Source organism: Neovison vison, chromosome 1, assembly GCF_020171115.1.
Source record: "Neovison vison isolate M4711 chromosome 1, ASM_NN_V1, whole genome shotgun sequence".
Lineage (NCBI taxonomy): Eukaryota > Metazoa > Chordata > Mammalia > Carnivora > Mustelidae > Neogale > Neogale vison.
This window is the reverse complement of record NC_058091.1, coordinates 147,640,528-147,667,263: the sequence shown is the minus strand read 5'-3', so window position 1 is coordinate 147,667,263 and position 26,736 is coordinate 147,640,528. Positions and strand designations below refer to the sequence as shown.

General features: G+C 44.4%; 2 long non-coding RNA genes and 8 other non-coding genes across 10 annotated transcripts; 3 read left to right on the top strand and 7 right to left on the bottom strand.

Annotated features, from left to right (window-relative positions):
• Positions 1-5,516: 5,516 nt before the first annotated feature.
• TRNAY-GUA lies at positions 5,517-5,605 on the bottom strand. The gene is given in 2 exon segments: positions 5,517-5,552; positions 5,569-5,605. It is a non-coding gene; the product is annotated as a tRNA-Tyr (tRNA).
• Positions 5,606-7,367: 1,762 nt separating this feature from the next.
• Positions 7,368-7,526, bottom strand: LOC122896744. The gene has a single exon (XR_006382427.1). It is a non-coding gene; the product is annotated as a U1 spliceosomal RNA (small nuclear RNA).
• A 1,193-nt stretch (positions 7,527-8,719) lies between these two features.
• LOC122914407 lies at positions 8,720-11,868 on the top strand. The gene is made up of 3 exons (XR_006385794.1): positions 8,720-9,038; positions 9,880-9,940; positions 11,287-11,868. It is a non-coding gene; the product is annotated as an uncharacterized LOC122914407 (long non-coding RNA).
• TRNAA-AGC lies at positions 9,072-9,144 on the top strand. Its single transcript has one exon. It is a non-coding gene; the product is annotated as a tRNA-Ala (tRNA).
• TRNAY-GUA lies at positions 11,036-11,124 on the bottom strand. Its single transcript is given in 2 exon segments — positions 11,036-11,071; positions 11,088-11,124. It is a non-coding gene; the product is annotated as a tRNA-Tyr (tRNA).
• A 1,097-nt stretch (positions 11,869-12,965) lies between the features above and the next one.
• Positions 12,966-19,652, top strand: LOC122914332. Its single transcript, XR_006385781.1, has 3 exons — positions 12,966-13,066; positions 17,007-17,151; positions 18,520-19,652. It is a non-coding gene; the product is annotated as an uncharacterized LOC122914332 (long non-coding RNA).
• Positions 19,653-23,493: 3,841 nt separating this feature from the next.
• Positions 23,494-23,566, bottom strand: TRNAK-CUU. The gene has a single exon. It is a non-coding gene; the product is annotated as a tRNA-Lys (tRNA).
• Positions 23,567-24,420: 854 nt separating this feature from the next.
• TRNAP-AGG lies at positions 24,421-24,492 on the bottom strand. Its single transcript has one exon. It is a non-coding gene; the product is annotated as a tRNA-Pro (tRNA).
• Positions 24,493-25,542: 1,050 nt separating this feature from the next.
• On the bottom strand, positions 25,543-25,616 carry TRNAI-AAU. The gene has a single exon. It is a non-coding gene; the product is annotated as a tRNA-Ile (tRNA).
• Positions 25,617-26,136: 520 nt separating this feature from the next.
• TRNAA-CGC lies at positions 26,137-26,208 on the bottom strand. Its single transcript has one exon. It is a non-coding gene; the product is annotated as a tRNA-Ala (tRNA).
• Positions 26,209-26,736: the final 528 nt, after the last annotated feature.

Below are 26,736 nucleotides of genomic sequence, written 5' to 3'. Positions count from 1 at the left end.
AAATGCTGAAGAATCTACTGCAAATAATAAGTTTACCCAAGCTATAGGACACAGATGTAATAAAATATAATCCTATTTATTAATAAGTATTCTGGTTTATTGAACTTGAAATATACAATACCATTTGGAGGGGTATAAAAAGTGAAATTTTTAGGGATAGATTTAACAAAAAGTACAATAAAAATAACACATTCTATAACAGAAAACTCCACATTTTTCAGATGCAAAGTCTTCTAAATTGACTTACACATGTAATGCCATCCCAATCAAAATCTCAATGAGCAGTTTTGTAAAAATGACAAGCTGATTCTAAAATTTATATAGACTACAAAAGATGCAAAATATCCAAAATAATTGTGAAGGGGAAGAACAAAGTTAGAGGACTTGACTCTACCTGGTTACAAGACTTACTATACAGCTGGAGAGAGTCCGGAAAAATATACCAGCACATACACATAACCAGTGGACTTTGACAGAAGCACCAAGATAATTCAGTGTTGACCAGAGAGACCTTAACAAATGGTGCTGGACAAGGTGGATAAACACATGCTACTAAATGAACTCAGATCCTCCACAGCATAATGGATAGAACACAAAATGGATGAAGTCTTAAACATAATGACTAAAACTATAAAACTTCTAGGAGGAGGCGCCTGGGCAGCTCAGTGGGTTAAAGCCTCTGCCTTCGGCTCAGGGAGCCTGCTTCCTCCTCTCCCTCTGCCTGCCTCTCTGCCTACTTGCGATCTCTGTCAAATAAATAAATAAAATCTTAAAAAAAAAAAAAAAAACTTCTAGGAGAAAAATCTTTGTAACTTTAGGTTAAGCAAAAAATTTCTTAGAGCACAAAAGACATAAACTACAAAGAAAAATGATAAATTAGGCTCATCAAAGTCTAAAAAAAAACAACCTCAAAAGATGCTAAAGAACTTAAGTAAAAGGCAAGTGACGGGCCAGGGGAAAAATACATGCAAAACATTTACTAAGTGATAAGTAATGAAGGTCTTGGATCCCAAATGTATAACCCACTTGTACGACTCAGTAATGAGCCATTTTTTTAATAGGCAAATAAATGATTTGGATAGATAGTTCACCAAACAAAATGTACAGGTGGCCAATAAGCCCATGATCTGGATCCTCAATGTTATTATTCATTAGGGAAATGCAAATTACGAGCCTCAGAATGAGAGTTCCTGTTGGCCTCATATCCTTACCAGCACTTGGTGCTGTGTTTTGTATTTTGGCCATTCTAATAGACATGTAGTGGCTTCTTGTTGGTTTTTCAGTTTACAATTCCCTGATTACATATGACGGGGATCTTTTATTTGACACCTGTATATCTTTGGTGAGTTGTCCAGATCTCTTGTCCAAGTTTATTTTATTGTCGTTTTAAAAGGTCTTTTTATAGCAAAGAGCAGTCCTTTATCAGATACGTTCTTTGCACATATTTTCTCACAGTCTGTGGCTTCTCTTCTTATTCTTTTGACAGTGTCTTTTTGAAGAAGTTTTTAATTTTAATGAAGTCCAACTTACCAATTTTTTTTTTCATGACGTACGCCTTTGGTGTTGCATCTAAAAAGTTATCACACACACACAAGTTATCCCTGTGCTCAAGGGATAACCCATGCATTTTTCCCTTTGTTATCTTCTAGTAATATTATAGTTTTGCAATTTACACTTAGGTGTATGATAATTTTGAGTTAACTGTTGTGATTCATTTTTTGGTATGTAGATATTCAGTTCAACCACCATTTGTTAAAGATACTGTTGATTGATTTTTGACATAGACAACAAGGTAATTCTATAGAGAAAAGCTTTCAGTAACTGATGTTGGTACAACTGGATATTCATATATAAAACAAAAAAATCTTTGACCCTACATCAATATCACATAAAATAATTCAAATTTGACCGGAGGCCTAAATGTCTTCTTCCAGAAGAAAATCTCTGTGACCTTTGTTTAGGCAAAAAATTCTTAGAACACCAAAGAACACAAAAAATACAATGTATAAAAGAAAAAGAAATGATAAATTGGGCTTCATCAAAATTTTAATGTTTGCTTTTCAAAAGATACTGCTAAGAAAATGAAAAAAAGAAAAAGAAACACAGACTGGGAGAAAATATTTGCAGGACAAACCCCTGATAGACAAGACTTATATCCAGAATATGTAAAGCATTCCTAGAACTCAGTAAGGAGGCAAAAAATTCAATTTTTTTAAAAAAAGAGATGGATTTCAACAGACACGTCACCAAAGAAGATATACAGATGACAACTACCTGGAAAGGTAAACATCGTTAGTCGAGGGAAATGTGAATTAAAACCACACGAGATGCCTCTACACTCATCGTAGGAGGCAAAAGTCTAAGACGACCCCAAGATTTCACCCACCTCTCAAAATATCTGAATAATCCCTGCCCCATAAAAGTGGGTAGGACATGTGAATTTGTTTTGTTAGTTAAAAATATGAATAGCTAATATTTAAAAGACTGTTCCAAGTATTGTCCAAGATGTAGAAAAACAAGCTCTCGTCCTTCGCTATAAGACTGTAAAATGGTGCGGTCCACACTGGGTCACAGTTGGTAGTTTCCTTGAAAGGTAAATATACACCTACTGTAGGACCCGGCAGTCCCATTCTTGTACATTTACTGAAAATAAAACACATGGCCACACAAAGATTTATACCCAAAATACATAAAGCCATGTAATAATTTGTGAAGACTGGCCTCACAACGTACCACAGACTGGGAGACTTAAACAGAAGTTCATCTCCTCCCAGTTCTGGAGGCTGGAAGTCCAAGATCAAGGTGTCAGTGGGACTGATTTCTTCTGAGACCTCTGCTTGGCTTGAAGAAAGGAGCCTTCTTGTTTCCTGTGTACATGGTCATTCCTCTATACACTCCTGCCCCTAGTGTCTCTGTATCCTAATCTCTTCCTACAAAGAAACCAGTCAGATTGGGTCCGGGCGCCCTACCAGCCTCATTTGAATGTAGTAACTTCTTTCAAGGCCCTGTCTCCAAATACAGTCTCATTCTCAGGTACTGGAATTTAGGGCCTTAGTATATGAATGGGGGGGCAACATAATTCAGTCCATAATGAGCAGTTTTATTAATAAAAACTAAAAAATTTCATCGGCTGTGGAATGAAAAAACAAATTGTAGCAGCACAGCCCTACAGTGGACTGGACGATAAGGACTGAACTGCGGATACACACATGACAATGCAGCCTGTACGAGTCTGTCCTAGAACCATCTGGCAAAGGCAGAAGTGCCGCGACCGAAAGCAGGTCAGTGCTTCTGAAGGCTCAGGCCGGCTTTCTGGAGAGATGGAAAGGTCCGTGAGTGTTGTGGTGGTTAGAAGATTGCACATAATTTTCAAGACTCATCAAACTCCTTAGAAAGGAAGGAATTTTGCTGTGTTTAAATTACATTTCCAGAGAGGTCATTCAAAGCAAAACAAAACTAATCAGCCACACAAAAACGTCAACATCAGTTTGATGTCTTTCTGAGCAGGCCATGTCTTGCTGCGCACTCCCTCCTAGTCAGATTCCCAGTTAACTTGTTTTCTTTCCTTTTGCTCATGGTACTTATTCTCAACATATTATATACCATTACACAAATTTGTTTTTACCACATTTTAAAAGTTCCAGTACTTTCAAGCTGGTATAATAGTGTATTATATCTAACAGTTGTAGTTCTCCAAAATGCCACTGATGGAAATGGGGTGTCCCGTCTGGAAGTTTGAGAGCTAATGCGTAATCCACCACACCTCTCCGTACCCTTACTCTGACAAAATTACTTACGATCTGAGCTGTAGAGGATCTACAAGTCAGTGTCCCAGAACGGAGCGGAACCCGCCAGCCAAACCATGATTTATATGTCACAGAAGTAAGAGTTTCTGGTTATGAGCCACCATGATCGCGGGAGTGGGGGCAATGCTCGTGGCTACACTGTAAGGTAACCTATTCAGGTAGATACACACAGGAAATTTGAAAGTCTGAATCCACTAAGAAGGCTTATTCCTCTCCGAGGAAAATACCAACCAAAAATGTATGAACTTCTGTGCCAAGATATATGGTAAGAGTATTGGAGATTTATTATTTTTTTTTACAATTGTCCATGTTTTATCAGTGAGTGAAGAAGAAGGCCGTTCAATTTTTGCCAAGAGTCTACCTGTTAGCCTGGTGTCATTTTATACTACATTAAGAGATGTATTTTTTTTTTCAGTCACTCCAAGGAATGGGTTCTAGGAAAGTTTTCTGACATAATTGCTAATAAAAGGCTGAGGTTCTTTGTGGAATTCCTAAGTGTTGAGCTAAAAGTAGAATCAATTTATTGGAGTGAATACAAATCTTGGATTGGAATTTGAACAAACCACGGCAATTTTTCAAGATGGGAAACTGCAGGAGTTCCGGCAGAAAGGACTTCATTTAAATGCTTGGACAGAGGCATTTCCCTGGCTCTGTCACCCGCCAGGTCAGCCACAGTGACTGCCCTTGCCCTCCTCTCAGAATTCAGACTGCTTTCCTTTTTTCTTGGTAGCTTCTCCTAGCCGCTGAGTGGGAACAAGTTTCCCAGAGACAGACGAGATTATAGCAGGAGTCTTCAAACCCTCCTCCTTCCTCGCTGCTCCTGAAAACTACCATTCAAGATCATTTTAAAATGCTGAGTGGTACAGCAAACTCTGAGTAAACAGACTGAGCATGCTGTTCTGAGAGGTGACATGACTGGGTCACGTGTGTGCCGTGTTTCTTTCGTGGCTGAAAGCTGCAGGAAACCGGGCCGCTGCCTTGCTCCCCACCTTTAGTCCCGATGGCTGGGCGCCGACGCGCTCGACCTTGTTTTCTGCGGCCGCGTCCCAGCCCGGGGACCTCCCCAGTATGTGAATTGTCCTCCACTCCTGGCGTGTGCAGAGGGGCAGAGGTGATGGGCTGGTCCTGTCCACATCTCAGATCCGTGCGGAAAGGTCAGGGATGTGGATTTGGGGTAGAAGGTGCCAACAGGGTGGCTGTATGTGGGCGACGGGTCCGGTGAAGTTCATGATGCTATTGCCCACCTTTGGGTGGGTCTGAAATTTTTCCAATAAAAGGCCTCTTCAGGAATCACCAGGGCGACCGGGGATCCCCGCGGCCACAAGGACACAGCTCCCCGGGGGCGGGGTCTGGAGTCCTGGGGGCGGGGCGCGCCCGGCCGCAACGCGCGTACGCCCGCCTTCCGGTGCGGGGTGTGGCGCGGGAGTCCGGGCGCGGGTCCCGAGAGCTGCGTGCGGGACCCGCGGAGCTGGAGAGCCCGGGCGGCCGTGTGCACCGCTGCGCTTCACGCGGGAAAAGGTGGACGAAGCCCGCTGGGAAGGTCCACCGCAGAGCCGGCGGCCCTTCCCTACAACCGCCACCGTGGCCGCCCGCTCCACAAATAAGAGCTCAGCGCGTCCTCGTGTCCACGGAAAGTGCCCCTTGTCCTCCCGAAGGATCTAAATTTTACGGTGGCTTCGTTGGAGGAGCCTGGGACTTCCAAAAGTCTCGTCCTTCGAGCCGGATTCGAACCAGCGACCTAAGGATGCCCAACTGTCAACATCTACAGTCCTCCGCTCTACCAACTGAGCTATCGAAGGACTCATGGGAGAGGCCATTATAGGATTCCTAAAATAATGCCCGTCCGGATGGTTTCTGTGTTGGTAATGTTCATATTCACTTGTAGAGAAAAAGTACAACCTTAAGCTGTCTGCTTAGACACCGAATGTATTTGATATGGTGATCTGGTTAAGCTGGCCCGTGGGTTTATAAATTCATTGAGTTGTACATCTCTGTTTCAAGAAAAAACCCAAAGCATATCCCATATCCTTCTACCCTAGGAATAATATAGCTGAAAGTAATGCCTTGAATTACACCCGATTTCCTTCCCTCCTCTCTGGTTATTTCCTCCTTCTCTAAAAAGTGTCAAAAATTGCTCAATAAATGTTATAGTTGCCCTAAATGCAGACAACTAGGTTGGATCTTCTCGGAGTTGTGAACAGAGCAATGCCCCCCGCATTTGGGCACCCTGCAGTACTCCGTTCTGAAAGTCTAATGGGAAATCATACATGTTCATAACTATAATGATGAAAAGTATGTTCTGTGTGTGCCTGTGTGTATGTAAACTTTTAGTTGGATAATTGATTTGGGTGGTTCATATTATATTGCATAGCTATAATAGGGCGATTAAAATGAAACACAAATCCTTAAAATTCTTAAATGGAAATATAAATATTCCTTTTCCAAATTAAATCGCCCAACATCAAGTTTCAACAGAGACTGATCAGTTCCCTGTACCAACTGCAAAAACTAGACACAGAGGGAGAACATGCTACACTATCTGGAACAAAAAGGCCTTCCTCTAATGTATTTAAGGAAAAAATAAGTGAACTTATCTGTAAAACATGTGTGCTTATTAAAATAAAATTTCTCCACAACTATATTATTGAAAGCATTCCAAATTTTTCTTCAAATGGCCATCACCAATGCCTCCTACGAGAAATGTTCAAAGCACATAGTTGTTCTGGAACTCAGTAATTAAATCCCTTTCCATGAGAAACTAAGAGCATAGCGCCTAGTAACTTTTCTTTCAATGTTCCTGACCTAATAGAGAATTCGCAGCTAGAGGAAAAGAATCCTAAGAAGTGGACAATTTCTCTTGACATTATCGGGTGTCCTTCCCATGCCTTGAATACCAAGTGGAAAATAGCAAAGTTGCCAATAAGTGGTGAAATTTCCGGCTGGTGCTGGTTACTGGGGCAACGCTTCAAGAAACAGGAAATTCCCAGAAGGGAAACACGAATGAGTAAGCCCACCTTCCATCCTTCTCCAGCCTTGCGTTCTTCTTCTAGCTTCCCTTCTGGCAAAGCCTAACGGGGGGCCAAGCAGGACATCAGTAATGTGGTTTACAGAGTCTCATCTCCTTCATATCACAGCAGGTTTAAAAAGGATTATTGTCTTAGTCCGCTCAGGCTTCTATGGCAAAGTACCAGAAATTAATTTTTCTCACAGTGCTGGAGGTTGGAAGTCACGACCAAGGTGATGGTCATTCGGTTCCTGGTGAGAGCCTTCTTGTCTGGCAGATGGTCGTGTCCTGGCTGTGTCTTCACACACACAGTGAGCTCTCTGGCGTCTCCCCCTTATCAAGACACTAATCCGGTGATCTCAGGGCCCCACCCTTACAACCTTATTAACCTTAACTACTTCCCCATTTCAAATACAGACACATTGGGGGATAGAGCTGAAACACAAGAATTTGGAGGGAACACAATTCAGACCAGAGCAGGGAAGTTAGCATTGAGTCAATAGCCTAACAACTGGTAAAACTTCCATGTGAGTTTTATTTTATTTATTTATTTATTTTTAAGCACAAACGCAGTCCCCCACTACCACAAATTATGCAGTCGAGTTTCTCACATTTGGGGAAATCGCAGGGGTCGGCACAACCGGATTGCAATGGATAAGCCTCACCCTGGGAAAACCACCTTAGTGATCATGGTATCTCCCCTACCAGGTAAGCATTCCATGTGAATTTTAAAATAATAGTCTTGATTTTCATGTAGCCTCTGTGGAAACTGAGTGTTGTAAAATGTAATCCCTAATCTAGCATTACTGGAAACCAGTACTCCCAGCTCAGGGTTGAAAGCTCCCAGACAAACCAGTCACTCCCAGTTCAGTCAGTCATGCCCAATCTATGGATCTGAGCTATGGAATTGGGCTACATTCTGTCACTAAAATTCCACACCTACACCCACACCTACATGGAAAATGAACAGGGAGGAAAAAAATGAGTGAAGGCCAAGCTGACTTCTGTCGCACTGCAAATTCTGTCGCGGGAAAAGTAGGGGGAAAGTACCTAGATAATGGAGAGAATCCGGGTAAAGCTGTCCTTGCAACAAGTTTTGGAATGAATAGTGGTTTCTACACCCACTTGGAACACCTGAACTCTATTGTCTAAGTTGTGGGGAGGAAAGTAGGTGGAAGGTTTCTCCCCTCAGAAAGTTATTCACCCATTTTTATCAGCCCTGATTGCAATAAAAAGGCAAAAAAGAAGAGCAAATGTTAAGGGTGTTTTAAGGGTCTTGCAAAGGCCTGCTCTGCGTAGAGACATAGACTCACTTTCTTAAATGAGATGTTTCTCCTGCATTTGCATTTTGATCACTTGTTTCAGTGTTATTGAGAGTAAAAAATAACGAAATCAAAGAGAGGAAGTCTCTAAAGATGGGTTATCAGGCAAAGAAATAGTTGAAGGTGTAGACGTCGATTGAAGGCCTTCAGAAGGATTTCCTGCATGGGATGGGCTCCTGGCTCCCAACCGGCCCCTAGCACAGTCCCTGGTACCTGGTACCCAACAGGTCCAGAAGAAAAAGACACGACTACTGTCTTTTTGCAAAGACTCTGGATCTAAGCCTGCAGTCATAATTATCTTAGCATCCTAGTAATGTTTACCTTAGAAAAACAGAAAACAACTTGTACCCTTTGAACAAACTCGGGATTCCAAAAGCCAGAATGGAGAAATTAACTGGGACGCGCGCCCCCTCCTGGCCATGTGTCCACAGGCGGTGTGTTGTTGTCGTCGTTTTGTTGTTTTAAAGCCAGACAGCTGTTCTTAAGAAGTGTCTGTAGGGACTCTGGAGAATCTGCTTCTGGAGCCAGCAGAGTCAACTGGTGGAAAATTTAGGGGTGCAGGGATTGTCAGGAACCATTGCAAAAGCCAAAGCCAAGCTTGAGAAGCTTGGTTTTCCCTCCTGGATGCACCTGCCATCTCCTTCCGGTTCCCTGTTTCCTCCGAGCGGATTCCGGGTTGACTTCTTGCCCAGTGTCTAAGACGAGAGTTTCCGAGGCCTCCCTGGCCCGGACTCCGCCTGCCGTCTGAGATCTTGTACCGACGGGATCCGGATCCGTAGGACGACGGGTGGTAGGCGGCGGCGAGGGACGCGACAGCCTCTTGTCTGCGGCCCGGCGCTTGGTTCACGTGGTCAAGGCCGACTGCAAACCGCCGGCGACGCGCGGTGAATGAGCGCAGGGAGCGGAGTGAGTAAGAGAGGCGCGGCCGCGCGCCGGAGCGGGGAATTAGCTCAAATGGTAGAGCGCTCGCTTAGCATGCGAGAGGTAGCGGGATCGATGCCCGCATTCTCCAATTTTATGTTCTCTGTGCGCCTGCTCTGAATACCGAGCTAATTGTATTACTAAATTTAATTAATTAAATTGTTGATATTGTAAATAATTAATTTAATTAATTAAATACAATTAATGAAATTGTATTACTAAATTTATTAATTACTAAAATGTAACACATTACAGCCGGGAGCAAGACCCATTTCCTAACAGGGACGGCGTTTCCTTCCAAAGCTACGCTCTCTCCATCCTTCGTCCCCACACAGTGCTGGGATAGGCGTGGCTGAGTTCTTTAGGATTTCTCACGTTTTTGCAGATTTGAATATCGGTCCCTGCCAGGTGGATTTACAAATCTACACTTCAGTTATTTATGCATTAATATTACATTTTTATTCTCGGAATCTATTTCTCACATATCCGACCTACTGAGGGCAACCTCAAGTTCTTCAAACTGGAACGAATGATTCCCATTTCTTAATGATGGTGAAGTCATATGATGTGTAGGTATGTTTGAGACTTATTTTTTATACATGCCCTCTTCCTCCTCTGGGGTCGTCTGGCCGCGTCTTCGGAGGTGCGGACGGTAATGCTGATTTCGATCCTGGACTATAGCAGAATGTCGCCCAATTACGGGAGGATGGAGAACCTCTGTGGTGCCTTAGGGAGAAGCTGAGCCCAGGGCTATTTGGTAAACTTTGCATTTCTTTTCTTTGAAAAGAAAAACGGACCATTTTCCTTCTTTATTCTTTTGTCCCAGGTCGCTTTCAAGAAGCGAGAAGTTAATCAGGAGCTACCAGTTCAGACCAACGTTCATAGGGGTAAGTTTCCAATTCGTTTTAGGGAGTAGGTCTCAAATCACTACCCGCCTGGGCGTCTGTGTTCTGACATACACCAGAGTCTGCGAATCGTTCAAGAATGAACGCCCGGAAGCATAGGAAGGAAAATACAAAAAATTGCCAGGGACGAAACTCTCACACAGCTCTTTTTACTTTGATCTATTATCTTTGTAGTTGAGGACTCTTCCACGGGTGTTTGGGATCACATTTTTGAGATAGGGCAGAAGTGGGAGTAATATATCTTAATGAGATTGGCCCCAAATTAGCAAATGCTTTCTTTTGTTAAGAGAAATCTCTATCTTTTGAGCTAGTTCCCCAAATGGGTAGAAAATTCTACCCATCCCCCCGTCTGTCATTGTTAATTCTAGAATTTTTGTTTCTCTTGTACCAGTGGTTCTCAAACCTTGCGGCCCAGTAAATGTCACCCGGAAGGTTTTCAAACTACCAGTACCTAGGTCCCACCTTCAAACTGGCCCAAGCAAAGGCGCTTTGTAAAATCTGCCCAGGCGATTCTATATCCACCAACTTTTCTCAGCCAAGATTGAAAGCCACGGTTACAGAATTAAACCGATAAGGAGGAGCAGTGCCCCTGAATTTCAACCCGCCCTGAGGTAACCGACTGCCAGCCGTTCCGCATCCTTCACCGGCAAAAACACCTTTCCAGAGACCCGGGACTCTAAGCCCACCAGGGGGCGCGCGTGTCCCACCAATTACCCGCAGGTCGTGTCCTTCCTACGCAGGCAGAGTCTTTCCTCCCGGGAGTTGCGGATCCCGGGTGCGGGTTCGGAGACGCGTCTACACACCCCTTGCCCAGTGGGGCCGCCTCTGCTCCGCCTGGTCTGAGCTCGGTATATCTCGGCGGCCCCCAGCTGTATTGTATGTAAAGTATGGGGTGGACGTCTGATCGCGTGTATTAGTCATTGTTACAGAAATTAATAATTTTAAAAATTGAGTTCGCTGTACATTGGGAATAGCCTTAGTAGATGCACACCGAGGATATATGTAGCTGAGATACGCCTTTTCAAGGGGGAGGGATTTAAAAAGAAAAAAAAAACAAAAACAACGCAAAACACGAACTCCTTCGAGCCGGATTCGAACCAGCGACCTAAGGATGCCTGAAGAGCTTCCACTACAGTCCTCCGCTCTACCAACTGAGCTATCGAAGGAATCACACTGACCGCCTCACTCGCGGAGGATGCCATCTCTGCGTGAGGTTGTGAGCGTGTCGGTGCTGGTTGGTGATTCACCGGTATTGTTCCCGGGTCTGCCCTAGCCGCGCCCACTTTTTAAATTTTTTTTTTTCTTTTCTTTTTTTTAAAATAATCCAGCACCCCGTCGGAACTGACACTCAAAGATCCACAGCCCTGGAGAAGAAAAACGGGAGCATCCACTGGTTTTCGAAAAGGAAAAAAAAAAAAAAAAAAAAAGGAGACACAGGAACTGATAAGAATTTAGCAATGAGCATTTTTTATTATGAGAAATGAATTTACCCAATTTAACTCAACTTATAAATAGGATTTTAAGTACATCAATCTGCAATTCTAACAGGATAATTAACAGAATGAGGAGGAGGAAGAAAGAAATATAGGATTAAACTCTCCAAAACCATCTTTAAATGTTCTTTAATTGACATTAGTCTTTGTAGATAAACCAACCCATCACACTAAATCTAAACTCGGCAAAACCTATCCACAGGGAGCTAAAACAATGTTTTTAAATTCTGTATCTTAACACAAGGTAGAAAGTAATGCCATTCAAATACTAGTAATTTTGCAAAATGTGAGGTTTTAGTCTAGTTTTCTAGTTCAGACGGGACTGTCTGAATCTCAAAAGGTCTGTTACTCTCTTTGTTAATGAAATCGATCCGAAGTGGCATCCGACATCAGGAATAATACGATCCTCCTTGTGTAGGCCGGACATTGAGACCATCTGTGGCAAAAAGAAAGATTTCTCTTTTCTGAAGAATTGAATACAAGTTGTTCCTCACTTAATTTGGCCATTAACCTCCTCAAGTCTTTATGAAAAACATCTGTTTGAAGAGGGGTCGGTCTGAATGAATTAAATATAAAATCTTGTCTCCTCTCCAAGCCCGATTGACTGAGTCATTTTGCAGATGTAGCATTCCCCATTTTGTCAAAGTACACCTTTCAGAGTTATATGCGTGACACTTACACAAATGTAAAAGAAAAAAAAATCCTTGATTTTGTTCCGCTCCGCATTAGAGAAGATTCAGAGATTAAAAAGAACTCAAGGGAGCCTGAGGGAGAGGAAGAGGGGAGGGTACAACAGTAGATTTGAGGGATTCTGGCATGTGGGTTTGTATAACCTGCATTCTTGCGGGTGAATTCTGGTATATATATACCTGATATACATATACCAAATATATCTACCAGACAAAAGTATATAATTTGTGTATAATTAATTATATTTATGTTAAGTTATATATATTCTTTTCTATATATTTTCAAAATAAAATATAACTCAGTGTAAAAACGGGAAGAAGCAGGAAAGCGCTGGTGTCCCTTTTTCTCCTTCCTAAGTATTCTTGAGCGCGGGCTGGGGAGGAACTCGGGTCCCACGTCCCGCGCGGGATCAGAGCGCAGCAGGCTGTGCGGGACGCCGCGGCCGCAGGTGTGCGTGCGCGCTCCGCACTCCCGGCCTCCCCAGAGAGCCGCGGGAGTCTGGAGACGGAGGTGGGACGGCTTGCAGGCTCCCCCAGAAAACGGAAGCACCCGGGAGCGCCCCTCGGCCGGAGGGGGTCTGCGTGTGGCCGCGCCCCGACGGCCATGTTGGGGTCCCCCCGGAGGCACTCTCCCGCTCTTCCACTTCTCTCCGCTTCTTCACCGCCCCCTGCGGCCGGCTCGCTCCGCGTGGGACTGCGGACAGTCTTTGCAGCCGGGGGGAGTAGACCACCGGCCCGATGGGGTCGGGGGGCGGGGTCCCTCGGCTGGAGGGCGGGCCCGAGCGGTGGGCGGGGTCACGTGGTGGGCCGGGCGCACGGCGGCCGCACGAGACGCGACGTACGGCCCGTGGGCCGTGCCGCTGAGCTCCCTGGGCTCGGCGCCTAGACCCGGCGGCTGAGCGGAGCCACGCCGCATTGTCGGCCAGGTAAGTGTCCCTTCGTTTTAAGTGGGGCGGCCGCTGCCGCGCCACAGGGCGATCCTTCCGTTGTCCCTGCGGTGAGGCTCCTGGCGCGCCTGCTGGCCCGAGGCCCTGCGAGTAGGAACCCGGAGCCGACCGCCGCGGGCCGGGCTGCGCGGTGAGGAGGCCGCTGGGGCGCGAGCCGGCTGGGCAGGTGCGGAGTGCGGGGGAGTGCGCGGCGCCTCTCGGTGACCTGTGCCCTCGCGGCTGCTGTGCTGTGATACTTCCAAAAATACATGTATTGACCTTTTCTGTTGGCAGGGCCGGTTTAACACAATTTAAAAGTAAAGAACGAATTTCGCTGGTAGAAATTACAGCGACATGGCCGGTTATTTAGTGTGTGTGTGTGGGGGGGATGTAATGGAGAGAACAAGGGCTTTGGAGCCATTGAGGCAACTTTTTTTTTTTTTTTAAGTATAATTAGCAGTGTAGTGTTACTTTCAGGGGTACAAAATGATTCAACATTACTCATTGCTCAGGATGACAAGTGCGACCATCTGTCGTCAGACAGTATTAGCGCAGTATTACTACATTTCCTATGCTGTACTTTTCATCTCCCTTACTTTTATAACTGGAAGTTTGTGCCTCTTACTTCCCTGTATGTTTCACTCATTCCCCTTCCGACCTCCCCCTGGCAACCCCTGGCTTGTTCTCTGTATTTAAGTCTGCTTTTTAAATTTGTTTTGTTTTTAGATTCCACATATAAGTGAAATCATGTGGCATTTGTCTTTCTCTCTCTTATTTCCCTTAAAATTATACTCTCCACGTCCATTCATGCTGTCATTAATTACAAGATCTCATTTTTTTTTAAGACTTTACTTATTATTTGAGAGAGAGATTGAGAGGAAAGAGGGGCAGAGGTAGAAGCAGACTCCCAGCAGGCAGCCGGATGCAGACACAGGACTCCATCCCAGGACCCAGGAATAATGACCACCTAACCAACTGAGCTACCCAGGCACCCTCATTCTTTTTTATGACTTTGTAATATTCCATTATATGTGTACTTATATATTACATTTTCTTTATCCAATCATCTGTTGATGGACTGGGTTGCTTCCATATATTGGCTATTGTAAATAATCCCGCTATAAATGTAGGGGTGGATATATCTTTTCAGATTAGTGTTTTCATTTTCTTTCAGTTAATACCCAGCAGTGAAATTACCATTTCGGGGGCGCCTGGGTGGCTCAGTGGGTTAAAGCCTCTGCCTTTGGCTCAGGTCATGGTCCCAGAGTCCTGGGGTTGAGCCCTGTATGGGGCTCTTAGCTCCGCAGGGAGCCTGCTTTCCCCCCCTCTGTCTCTGCCTGCCTCTCTGCCTACTTGTGATCTCTATCAAATAAATAAATAAAATCTTTTTTAAAAAATTACCTGTTCATATAGTATTTCTATTTTTAATTTTTTGAGGAACCTCCATATTGTTTTCCACAGTGGTTGTATCACCAGTTTGCATTCCCACCAACAGTGCATGAAGGTTTCTTTTTCTCCACATCCTCACCAACACTTGATATTTCTTGTCTTTTTTATTGTAGCCATTCTGACATGTGAGGTGATATCTCATTGTGCTTTTGATTTGCATTTCCCTGATAAGTGATGTTGAGCATCTTTTCATGTGTCTGTTGGCCATTTGTAAGTTGTCTTTGAGAAAATGTCGATTTGAATCCTTTTTTTTTTTTTTAAGATTTTCTTTCTTTATTTGACAGAGAGATCACAAGTTGGCAGAGAGGCAAGAAGGTTGGGGGAATGCAGGCTCCCCGCTGAGTAAAGAGGTGGGGCTCAGTCCCAGGACCCTGGGATCATGACCTGAGCCAAAGACAGAGGCTTAACCCACTGAGCCACCCAGGCACCCCTCCTTTATTTTTAATCAGATTATTTGCTTTTTGGGTGTTGTGTACGTTTTTCATGTATTTTGGTTATTAACCCCTTATCAGATACGTCATTTGTAAATATCTTTGCCCATTCAGTAGGCTGCCTTTTCATTTTGTTGATGGTTTCCTTCACTGTGCAAAAGCTTTTTGATTTAGTGTGTTCCCAGTTTATTTTTGCTTCTGTTCCCCTAGCCTCAGGAGATATATCTAGAAAAATGTTGCTCAGTCCTATGTCAGAGAAATGACTATGTGTATTTTCTTCTAGGGGTTTTATGGTTTCCTTTCTCACATTCAGATCCTTAATCCATTTTGAGTTTATTTCTGTGTATGGTCTAAGAAGGTGGTCCAGTTCTCCCAGCACCATTTACTGAAGAGACTTTTTCCCCATGGTATATTCTTGCCTCTTTTGTCATGGATTAATTGACCATATATATGTGGGTTTATTTCTGGGTTTTCTATTCCAATCCATTGATCTGTGTGTCTGTTTTTGCGCCAGTATCATACTGTTTTGATTACTACAGCTTTGTAGTAATCTTGAAGTACATCTTATTATATGTGAGATATAGATATATACACACACACACATATGTGCTAAAATTAGCATGGAACCACATGGTCCTATACAAATTTTAGTGTATTTTGTTCTAGTTCTGTGAAAAATGCTGTTGGTGTTTGATAAGGATTGCATTAAATTTGTAGATTACTTTGGGTAGTGTAGGCATTTTTAGCCTATTAGGGACACCTGGGTGGCTTAGTCAGTTAAGCGTCTGCCCTCCGCTCAGGTCCTGATCAAGTACCTCGGGCTCCTTGCTCAGCGGGGAGCCTGCTTCTCTGCCTCTGCCTGCCACTCTGCCTGTTTGTGTGCGCTCTCTCTCTGGCAAATAAATAAATAAAATCTTTAAAAAATATATTAATTCTTCCAGTCCGCGAGCGTGGATTTTCTTTCCATGTGATTGTGTCATCTTCAGTTTGTTTCATCAGAATTTAACAGTTTCAGAGTACAGGTCTTTCACCTCCTCGGTTAAGTTTCTTCCTAGGTATTTTATTCTTTTTAGTGCAATTGTAAGTGGATTATTTTCTTAATTTCTCTTTCTGCTACTTCATTATTAGTGTTTAGAATACTTAGGCCGCTTTGAATCCTGTCTCTTCCTGGCTATATGACCCCCTCAAACCTCTTTGTGCCCTTGCAAAATGGGGATCATGATAATACAGATAATACATATCCTTAGGGGTTTTTATTGTGGGTCTGAAATGAAACAGCATTTGTAAAGCAAAGTGTATGGGGTGCACTCCAGCCACCCCCCCTCACTGGTTCAAGCAGGAGAACCCTCACAGGGGCTTTGACAGGTTTTCATCCAGGTCCCACCTCTGCGTAATTCAGAGTGGAAAAGTTCAAAAATGTCTCATATGAAGCATAAGGGTAACCATTTACTCCTTAAAACAACAGGTTGCAAACAATTTCACAAAAAATACAGGTACATGGAATTTAGACTACATTAATGACCAGATTTGAGTGAGATTAATTAAGGAAACCCTCCTAGATGGAATGAAATTCTCTAGGCAGGAATTTTGAAGAGGTGATTGATAAAAACCACTTTTGACAAACGTAGAGACATTTTTCATTGATTCCAAGATCATGTGTGTGTGTTAACAATGTCTTAAAGCTACTTTTTAAATTTTTTTTACATTGGGCTCTGTCATAATTGAATGAGAAGTCAGCTGCTAGAGTTTTGAGACTCAATTAATGAAAAGCAGCAGTACATACACAACAGTGACCTTTATATTTACAAACATGCATCAGGCACTGACTATCCAGCTACTATGCGGGCTAGGAACACACGGCAGTAAATAGGACAGTCTCTGTCGCCAGGAGCTGTCAGAATTTAAGAGCTCAAAGAATAAGTTTGAGTAGGTCATGGAGTTAATGGTTGTAGCTTTGAAGGCTTAACTCAGGATGTGTGGTATTTAACTTAATGCAACCTCTGTGGTTGGACCATATTCAACAAAAGTGTATTCTACTAATGTAAACATTTGTTTTTCAGAAAAAGTCCTGGAATTCCTTGAACTCTCGACTCCAGAGAGTCGAGATTCCACTTGCTGATGCGTATGTGCTGAAACACAAGTCGTGAAGATGATTGGCCAAGGCCAGAGTAAACCAATCTTTGTCCACATGAGCCCTGCCTTAAGGTAGGTCACTTGGCCTCTGGTACACTGTGTAGGTTGGTTGCAAATGTCTCACATGAAGACTGTCATAAGATGGTTAAAATATCAACAGACGTAAGTATTTCCAGGACTTTCTCAAAGTAAAATTTTACATTTTTTCCCCTGAGTTTTTTGGTTTTTTAATTGATTTTAGAATTTCTCCTTCCTCCCTGATTTCCGAAGGGTCCTGGGATCGAGCCCCGCATCGGGCTCTCTGCTCAGCGGGGAGCCTGCTTCCTCCTCTCTCTCTGTCTGCCTCTCTGCCTACTTGTGATCTCTCTCTCTGTGTCAAATAAATAAATAAAAATCTTTTTAAAAAAAATAAATAAAAGTTGGCTCCTGAGCATAAAGCGTGGTGCCTTCAGTGCGGCAAGGGCTTTATAATTGGTCATTGTTGTTATTAGTGCTTCATAAGGAAGTTTTGGTGACTAAAAGAATGGTCATAGGTAGCTCTTGTGACACTGTATGAGGTAGGAGTTAATATTCTCAAAGAGGTAACTTGTCCAAGAGTTTATTGCTAAGAAACACAGTCACAGTTCACAGTTTCTTAGCAATAAACCTGACACAAGATGACCCGTGTGATACCGTCACCTGTTGGTGTGAACACAGCAACTACAGCATCAGGAGGGCATCTGGCTGATGCTCTGGAGAGAAGGTACAACATAGAGAACTGGTGGTAGAGGACTTTGAGTTGAAAGGTAAAGATTGTCCCCAGTCCTCTTATATTCATACAGTGCCCTCCCCCCAGTAATGCAGGGACTTCTCCCTCAAGAGGCCTTATTACAACATAGCTCCCTCAGGCCTATCCGGCTCTTGGTCCTGCCTCGCAGGGCAGCCCCCACCACGCCTACTGAGTCATTAGCCAAGATCTATGGAAGGTGTCTCCTACCTGGATTCTTCTAGGTATTGGGGAGAGGTATTCTTCCCCCCCCCCTTTTTTTTAAAAGACTTTATTAGAGATCACAAGCAGGTAGAGTCAGGCAGGGAGAGGTGGGGAGAGCAGGCTCCCTGAGAGGTAGCCCTTTTCTGGCCTCCTTTTAGCATACTGTTTTCCCTTTCTGAAGCCTACTTTGAGTCTCTTGTTTTCCGCACTGAACGCTGATATATTTCAAATGAGAACACATGTTCCTAGAAGGGGGCTTATGGAGGAACCTTCCCAGACATAGCTAGCTTTTTCTGGATACTGTTTCTTCCACTAAGATCCTAGGATTATTCATAGAAGCATTAAGCAAAGGGGGCAGTGCCTTATCCTTAATGAGACTCGAAAGAGTGTGACGGGCTAGAAAGAAAGCATGTTAATTTAATCTTTACACCACACCTGGAACTAATTGCTTTCCTTGTTCTTTGTTACAGGACAGCTGAGGCCCCTTTCCCAGAGGCGCTACCGTGGAATCCGGTCATGCATGCAGCAGTTCTGAGCTATAGTCTCTGAAAGTAGCTGAGGTCATTCGTTACATTTTCTTCTCTATCGCTTCTGGAAATACTACTATCTTTTGTTTCTGGAATGCCTGGGGGGTCATCCTCTGGGGCGCTGGTACAGATAACCACTCTTGATTTAGATGCTTCCTTTCTCCTTGGCCTACGGCTGGGTCTCTAACAGGTTTCCTAGTCTGCCCCGGAAACAGGACGAAGCCCTTGCCTTCCTTTACCCTTCACTCCGCCCACTGGCCCACCGAGCCCGGCCTCAGAAGCCCACTGGGCTGCACGGGTTGTGTTGCCCTCCTTCCCTGGACAGGCCGGACCAGAACCTTGTGTTCACAACACTGTGTTTCTGCCCCCCCATTGCTTTTTTCCAGAGACTGACCTCCCAAGTTCAGATTCCTCTCTGGACTTCCACAGCTGGGTCGGCAGCCCCTCACATTCCTAAGGTCTGGCTTTTTTTATTCATCCCTGATTCAGTCCAGTACCGTTCAAGCTTTAGTCATGAACAGAGTCTGTACATTCTACTTCCAGATTAACTGTCCTGAGAAAAAGCCCCTGTAAGATGACTTTTTAAAATTCTGTAGTATTTATAATATAGTGTTATATGTATTAAAGATCGTGTTGAGCATACTAAAGTTGAAATCATTCATTCAAAAAATATCTGAGTACTTACTGTGTGCTAGAGAACTTTCTGAGTTCTAAATGTCACCTTGTGTTTTGAATGGGTTTTTTTTGGTCCCCTTCTTATGGACTGAATTGTGCCCCCATATTCGTATGTTAAAGCTTTATTGACGTATACACTGAACCCCCAGTGTGGCTGTATTCAGAATAAGGAAGTAATTAAAGTTAAATGAGGTCATAAGGGTAGAGCCCTGATGCACTCTGATTAGTGTCCTTACAAGAAGAGAACTCACCCTTTCTTTTCCATGAGGACACAATGAGAACGCAGTCTTCTGCAAACCAAGAAGAGAGCTCTTACCAGAAAATGAATCAGATGGCACCTTGATCTTGGACTTCTCAACCTCCAGAACTGAGAAAATAAATTCTGTTGTTTAAGCCCCCCAGTGTATGGTGTTTTGCTTTGGCAAGCCCCAGCTAATAAGACCCGCCCCCTCCCCAGGCCCTTTCTCACCTCCTTTCATCAAGGACTGCTTTGCAGTTAGAATGATATTTCAAAGGAGTTAGATTAGCTGGTGCTCAGGACCAAGCTTAGGGACAGCCTTGGCCATGGAGATGATGCCACAGGTCTTAGGTTCAGAAATTCAATTTTTAAATATGTCAACTCAGTTTTATTAATAATATAGCCAAGGAGCTATAAACAGAGGAAAAATCCATATGTTCCAAGAAACCCAAAAGATGTTTATAATCCAAAAATCTAATAAGTTTATTGACAGAAGGATATGTGCTTTATTAATACTAGTAAAACTTGTTGTACCCAGGATAACCCGTTACAGTTCTTGCGGCACCCTGGAAATCAAAGCATCAAGCAGAGGCTATCAGGTGAGGAAAGGGAGATCCATGACATGTGGTCCGGAAATCCTCAACGGTTGTCCGTCAGGTGGGCAGAATATATGAATCAGATATAAGGCCTCTGTTCCTTTGATTTTACTTGGTAAATGCTGGTGATTTCTTAACTATCCAAATCATGTCACTGTCATCTATTTTTAAATCAGTCACACCAAGCCCCCTCGTTTCCTAGGGCCAGATAGTTGAAACACAGCAGAGGATTTAATTCTCACTGAGCCAGGTACATTCACCCAGTAGGTGGAAAACAGCCCTCAAGAAGGCACGGACCATGTTGTATGTGTGTTTCCATTTTAGGTATCCAACACGAGAAAGGTGCTTACTAAAAGTTGATTTGAAAAACCCTGCCTTGTTAAAAGAGACTTGGAAAACAGGGTTCAGTGTACCCTTCTAGGAAAGTTACTTTTTGTTCGTGCATTTTGTATTGACTCTTGATTCTTCGTTTCATTGTGTATGTAATGACAATATCTCCAAACACTAGGGGGTCCGCCTGGTTTAAACCATGTGATTCCCTGTCCCTAACTTACAGGTATGACTGAGCTAAATAGGCAAAATACAGAAGAGTTTCAGAACTAAATATAACCTCACACGGAGCAAGTGATCTATTAAGGACAATATTCAGGCTACTGGGTAAAGAAAAAAGGAAGGTTTGGTTGGGAGAGGATGGAGAGTGGTAATTTGTGCTGACGCCATTGTGCCCAGATACGCCAGGGTTCAAGGTAGTCTGGGGGTGGGGGGCGGACGGTGAGCAGTATCAGGTGTTCACAACAACATAAATAATGTTAGTGTCTGACTCCTTTTGCTCTGATTATCCACTAGTCAACCTTCCATGGGAATTTTGGCCTCTGAGATGAGGGCAGTTATAAACACACACACACACAGGGCTGCGTAAGTTTGTTTCTTGGCCTCCGTTTGTCAGGCTGGCACTCCTAAATTAGTGATTCCCGGCTATCCTTCATGGCCACCACATAAGCCCTGGAATGGCCTTCCACACACACCCAGAAAACCACTCACTTCTCCACTCCTGCTCCGTGACTACTCTGGTCTGACTTGACACTCTGGTTGCCAGAAGCCTCCCAACCGGTGTCCTTGTTTCTACCACTTTCCCCTTGAGCTCTGTCCTCAACACAACATCCAGAGTTCCCTTTCTAAAAGGTAGATTAGATCCTATTACCCTTCTGCACAGAAATTTCAGAGACTTCCTGTCTCACCCAATTCAAAGTCCTTACAAAGCCTGTGAGGTCTCACACGTTTTTACCTCCTCCCCCTACTTTCTCTCCAAACATTCTGTTGCAGCCACACTACCGCAAACATGCTCCTGCCTTCGGTTGTGCCTGATCCCTCTATTTAGAAACTTGAAAAAGGCAGTGTGGTTTCTCTGTGCTCAAATGTCCCCTTCAGGACACCTAACCCGACAGCCCTGATTGCTGCCACAACAAACCTCCGCTCTCCGCAGCACGCTGACCACATCCAACATCAAGTTCAGTTGACTCGTATGTGTATTTGTTATTGTCTGCCTCCCCCTATGGACTGTAAGGGGCAGGGACCCTTTTTATCATTTTTCACTGATAAATCCCAAACACCCAAAACAATGCCTGACACAGGAGCGAGCAGTACATGTGTGGAATGAATAAATGGCCAAGGATGTTTCATTTGGGTCATCGGCATCTCATCCCTCCAGAATTTACCTGAACTGGGAAGAGGGATGGAGAGAGAGAGGGGCAGAAAAGCCCATAACATCAAGTTTCTGAACCCAAAAGCTCATGTTACACACCTAGAATCACTGTTGCCTGTAAGATCTTGGCTCCCTGTGGAATTCTAGCCTGACTAGGCCGCCAAGTTGCCATGTCCATCATGTTAGAAAGAAGCACCTCAAAAGCACCGGTTTCTAAACCACCAGAGATTCAGCTTCACAGCAGCTGAGATGGGGCCCAGGAATCAAAGTTTTGAAACTCCCCGGATGATTCACATGCACAGCCAGATCCGAAAACCCAAGTTACAGCACCTCCACTGGACGGTCCTGAGGCCTGAAGAGCACATCAGGACAGTGTTAGCGAAGAGAGAGGAACCCATGCGGCTAACTGGGCTTTTAGAATCAAGGAAGAGGTACGTATGTGTGTGCTTTCTCTGTTATGGCCGGGGCATCTTGTCAGTGAATGCTAGTGAGTCCACGATGGCTTCCAAGGAATGACAAAGGAAGACTGGCATGGTGGAATGTTCACAGAGGGACAGGGAAATCTCACAAAATAAGTCTTCGTCAGTTTGACCATGGGAATGATTTTAACAGCAAAGTCCACTCGTATCTGGGATAATAGCGCCCCTGCGCAGAGCTGAGTTGACCTTGTCCACAACCGGTGTAGGCGGAAAAAGGGTACACGGTAGGCACGACGTGAACGAACATCAGGGACTGGACAGGGCAGGTTTTTTTTGAGACTGTGGAGAGTTCAGACAAGCTGGAGGTAGAAATGCAGTTTGGATTTTTGAAAACAAGCCTGCATCTTTAGATTCCATTGTGTAGGCAACTGCAATTTGCTGTGGGTTGTTTGGTTCTTCCACTTGTCATATATGAAGAAAGGTTGGAAAGAGCATTGTTTTGGGAGGTTCATTGAGCTGTCCCAGTGTGGTGATCAGGAACTGAACAGGTGTGTGAGGCAGTGGTAAGAGAAAATTCACCCCAATAAAACAAGACAAAATCAGACAGGGAGACTTAACCATAAGAGAGGTAATTCTAGGGAAAAAAATGAGGGTTGCTGGGGCAGGGGATGAGGGTAAGTGGGTGATGTAATGGGCACTGGGTGTTATATGCAACTGATGAATCACTGAACTCTACCTTGGAACCCCCCACCAAAAAAAAAAGAAAGGAAAAGAAAAGAAAAGGGGAAAATGACACTTGCTTGGGCCAGGAAGTGGAGTCACCATTCTCAAAACTGCGTGGACAATGCTGCCCATCAAACCGGTCCCTGTGTTTGAATTGTTCCTCCACCTTCAGACTTTACCCTTTCCAACATCTCTGCATCCTTCTCCCCGTATCCTAAACCCTTTTTCGGGGTGTAGTACTTCAGAATCATCTGAGGAGCTTAAATGTACAGAGCCGGTTGCCTACCACAGACTTGCAGTATTAAAATCTCTTAAGAGGCCAGAAAAAAAAAAAATGCATTCCCACCAGGGGGCGACGAGCCCAATCTGCAAGATTAAGAGAGCAGGTCCGAGGAGCCCCGCAGAGCCAGTGAGCTGTGGCCACTCACTGTGATTCCATTAATCCCACACCTCAGAAGTGCTGATCTTCAAAACTCCTCTTGTTTGACAGTGGTGTGGGACCTCCTTTCTGAATGTGCAGAAATTCAGTTAAGAATAAACACTGGAAGAGAAAGCAAAAGTAAGCGCCCAACGTGGGGCTCGAACCCACGACCCTGAGATTAAGAGTCTCATGCTCTACCGACTGAGCTAGCCGGGCAGTTAGAAGAAGGCTTCCCCCAATCTATTATGAGGACATACAAATTCCTCTTGCCCCACTAGGAGCACAGAATTCTAGATTTTTGTCTGATCTTGTCTTCTAAGGAGGATGACATGAAAGGCAAAGCTTATAAGCATTATCTGAAATTTTTTGTACTTCTCCACCATCAAGGCTTACACACACAGAAAAGCGAGGGGAGGTGCAATTTCATTTTAATATAAAATATTTGACAACCCCTGAAACAGGACCCAGTGATTTTTTTTGTTTGTTTTGTCTACCACTGACTGCAGAAGTTTATTAAATATAATAGATGCTAAATAAATATGTGCTTAATGAGAACCAAACCTGCAGAAGGTGAGGGGAAAGCTCCCCTTCGCAATAAGGAAGCAGAACCCCAATCCCCCGAAAGATGGGGGAACAGTCAACACTGTGCTAACAAGGAAAGCCCAGATCTCTTGTACAAAGGTTGCCAAAACCCCAACTCTATAGTTCAGTTTTATTTTTAAATAAAAAAGTGATGCATGAATGGTGGATGACCTCGAACTGAGAGGTGACTACGGTCTTCCTATGCTTTCACACGATCACAACTGTGTTGTTGGAACATCTAGAAGAACCAGAAACATCAACCTTTGCAAAAATCACTTTTGAGCTGATAGAACACGGAATAAAAGGTAAAACTAAGAAGTGCTTGTCCCTTTTAAGTGAGTCAGCACGTTACTTCCTGGGATTGAGTGCGTGTGCAGCCTACACATTTCTACAGCTGCTGAATGGGATGGCGGCTGTATGCGTTTGATTTGTGTTAGAACTTAACGCTGAGTTAGTAAAAATTGAGCGATGGGAGGGCAACAAAAGACGGGCTCGTCCGGGATTTGAACCCGGGACCTCTCGCACCCTAAGCGAGAATCATACCCCTAGACCAACGAGCCACACATGCCATGTCTCTCTCTGAATACATTAAATATTTAGTTAAAAAAAATTGTGTGTGTGTGTGTGTGTGTGTGTGTGTATCTCATGCACGTTTAGGTGCATACAACCATAACCGACTGTTGACTCTCCCTCCTTCCCTTCCACTTTTGAAACTTGGAAAACATAGCTCCCAGCACCTCCCCAGCTCTTCTCGGGACCCAGTCCTCATAAGGAGCCCACGACGCCTTCCCAAAGCGCGAACCCTGCTCGGTAGGAGACAGACTACGGTGGCGGCTGTCCAGACAGCACCCGCCGGTGCTCCTGGTCCCCTGCACGTTGTTGGCGTGCGGGGGTGAGGCCCGAGAGGCCCCCCAGCCCGGCAGCGGAAGCCGGGCCGGCCGCACACGCCCCCGACTGCCGGAGGCTGCCGGCTGGATCCCAGGGTTCTCCAGGCCCAGAGCGGACGCGTGGGAGCCCCTCAACGAGACTGAAATCGGTGGGGTCGCGAATGAAGAAAGGAAATCGGCTGTGCCAGGAAGACCGAGACACAGAGTTAGGGAGCAGAGAGCTGGCTTCCGTGGGACATGAGGCTGACCCGGGACACTGCCATAACCGCGGGGCTGCAGGCATCCGCACGGAGACGGGGCGCAAGGGCTGAGTCCTCCCTTCCCTGAGAACATGCTTGCCTCTAGACGGACTCCCCCCTGTCCTGCGTGCTGCTGGACCCAAACCCAAATCCTCAGCCAAGCAGCAAAACGAGCCCTGTCTTCTCATCTCACAGGTGTCCCCGGGGCGGAAACCTGTTTCTGGACTATTTCAAGGGCAGTGTATAGGGCGCTGCACAAACAGGTGACATGTTTCCTTCTAATGAATTTAATTGTCCCTCAGGAGTCCTGCTGCTTTTCTGAGCTCGCTGGCTTTCCAAGAGAGGTTCTCTGAGTTCTCCTAGGATGGTCTGGACTCGTGGCAAAACGTTCCTTGTGGGGACACAGTGAACTGTCTTACCTTAGATGGTGGTCCTCCTTTTCCACCCAAAAGTGGTCACGGAGAGAGGATAGAAAACAAGTCACTGGCCCGTACGGGGATCGAACCCGCGACCTTGGCGTTATTAGCACCACGCTCTAACCAACTGAGCTAACCGGCCAACCACAAGAAACATACCTCCAAAGTTCTGGTAAGAAGGTACTAATGCTACTGTTACTTTTTATGTTGTGAGCTGCATAGTATATCATCCGAGCTGCTGACTTCCATTTTGCCCCCATCGAGCTAGGCTTCCTCCTTTTCCCAATACTTGTCCTATTTTTTTTCGTGCCATGATCCAGCAACAAGACTCTAGCAACAACCCTTTATCTCCTCTCTGTATTTTCAGGCCAAGATGATCTCTGCCTTTTAAGGCCAGCCAGATACTAAAGACTACCTGATATTAATGGGTCCTGGGCTGATTTCCAGGCTGCTCTGCTTTGGCCATCTCTCCCTTGGGTGCTTTTATCTACGTTTCCAGTTTTATTGGTTTCAGATAAAGATATCCCCAAATGTTTTCCTCTCTCTATACACAGCTCTAAATGAAGTGGGTAGAACACTGTAGGAAATTGATGAATAGGAGGATAGAAGTCCAATGATACCACATTTTAAAAACAGTTTCTGATCGCGTAGCTAAAACAGCTTGGAGATGCCGGGGATCGAACCCGGGGCCTCATACATGCGAAGCATGCGCTCTACCACTGAGCTACATCCCCAACCCTAGAGCATGTATCTTTGTAACTCTTCCCAGTTCTTTGAATCCTATTTTTCTCCCCAGCAACTACAAAATTTTTTGAATGCTAGTTACATTTTCCTTTACTTACTTAGCTAAATCATGAAATGGTTAAAGGGATAACATCAGTGTTCCAAGTAAAGTAAGTCGTCTAGCCATCGGGCCCTTGTCAAGCACTTAACCTGGAAATACCTAAAAATTTGATGAGAAAAGGGAGAGGGGGGCACTATTCAAAAGCTTCTTTCTCACTATATGTTATCTAACTCAAATTTAAATATTTGAAAATAAAATGAGCTTCTTTCTTTCCTTTTTTCTTTTACTTTAAAGACAAGTGAGGGGTACTGCAGCCATGCTAGGCTGTCTACAGGCAGGTAAGATCACAGGAAAGTTGCAGTTGAATTGAGAGACAAGTGATAGAGAACTGATGAGAAATGTCTCACAACATGGGATATTTATTTACTTGAAGATAAGTTGGCTGAGGAATTAATGACCTAAGAAAAGTCTTCCACCT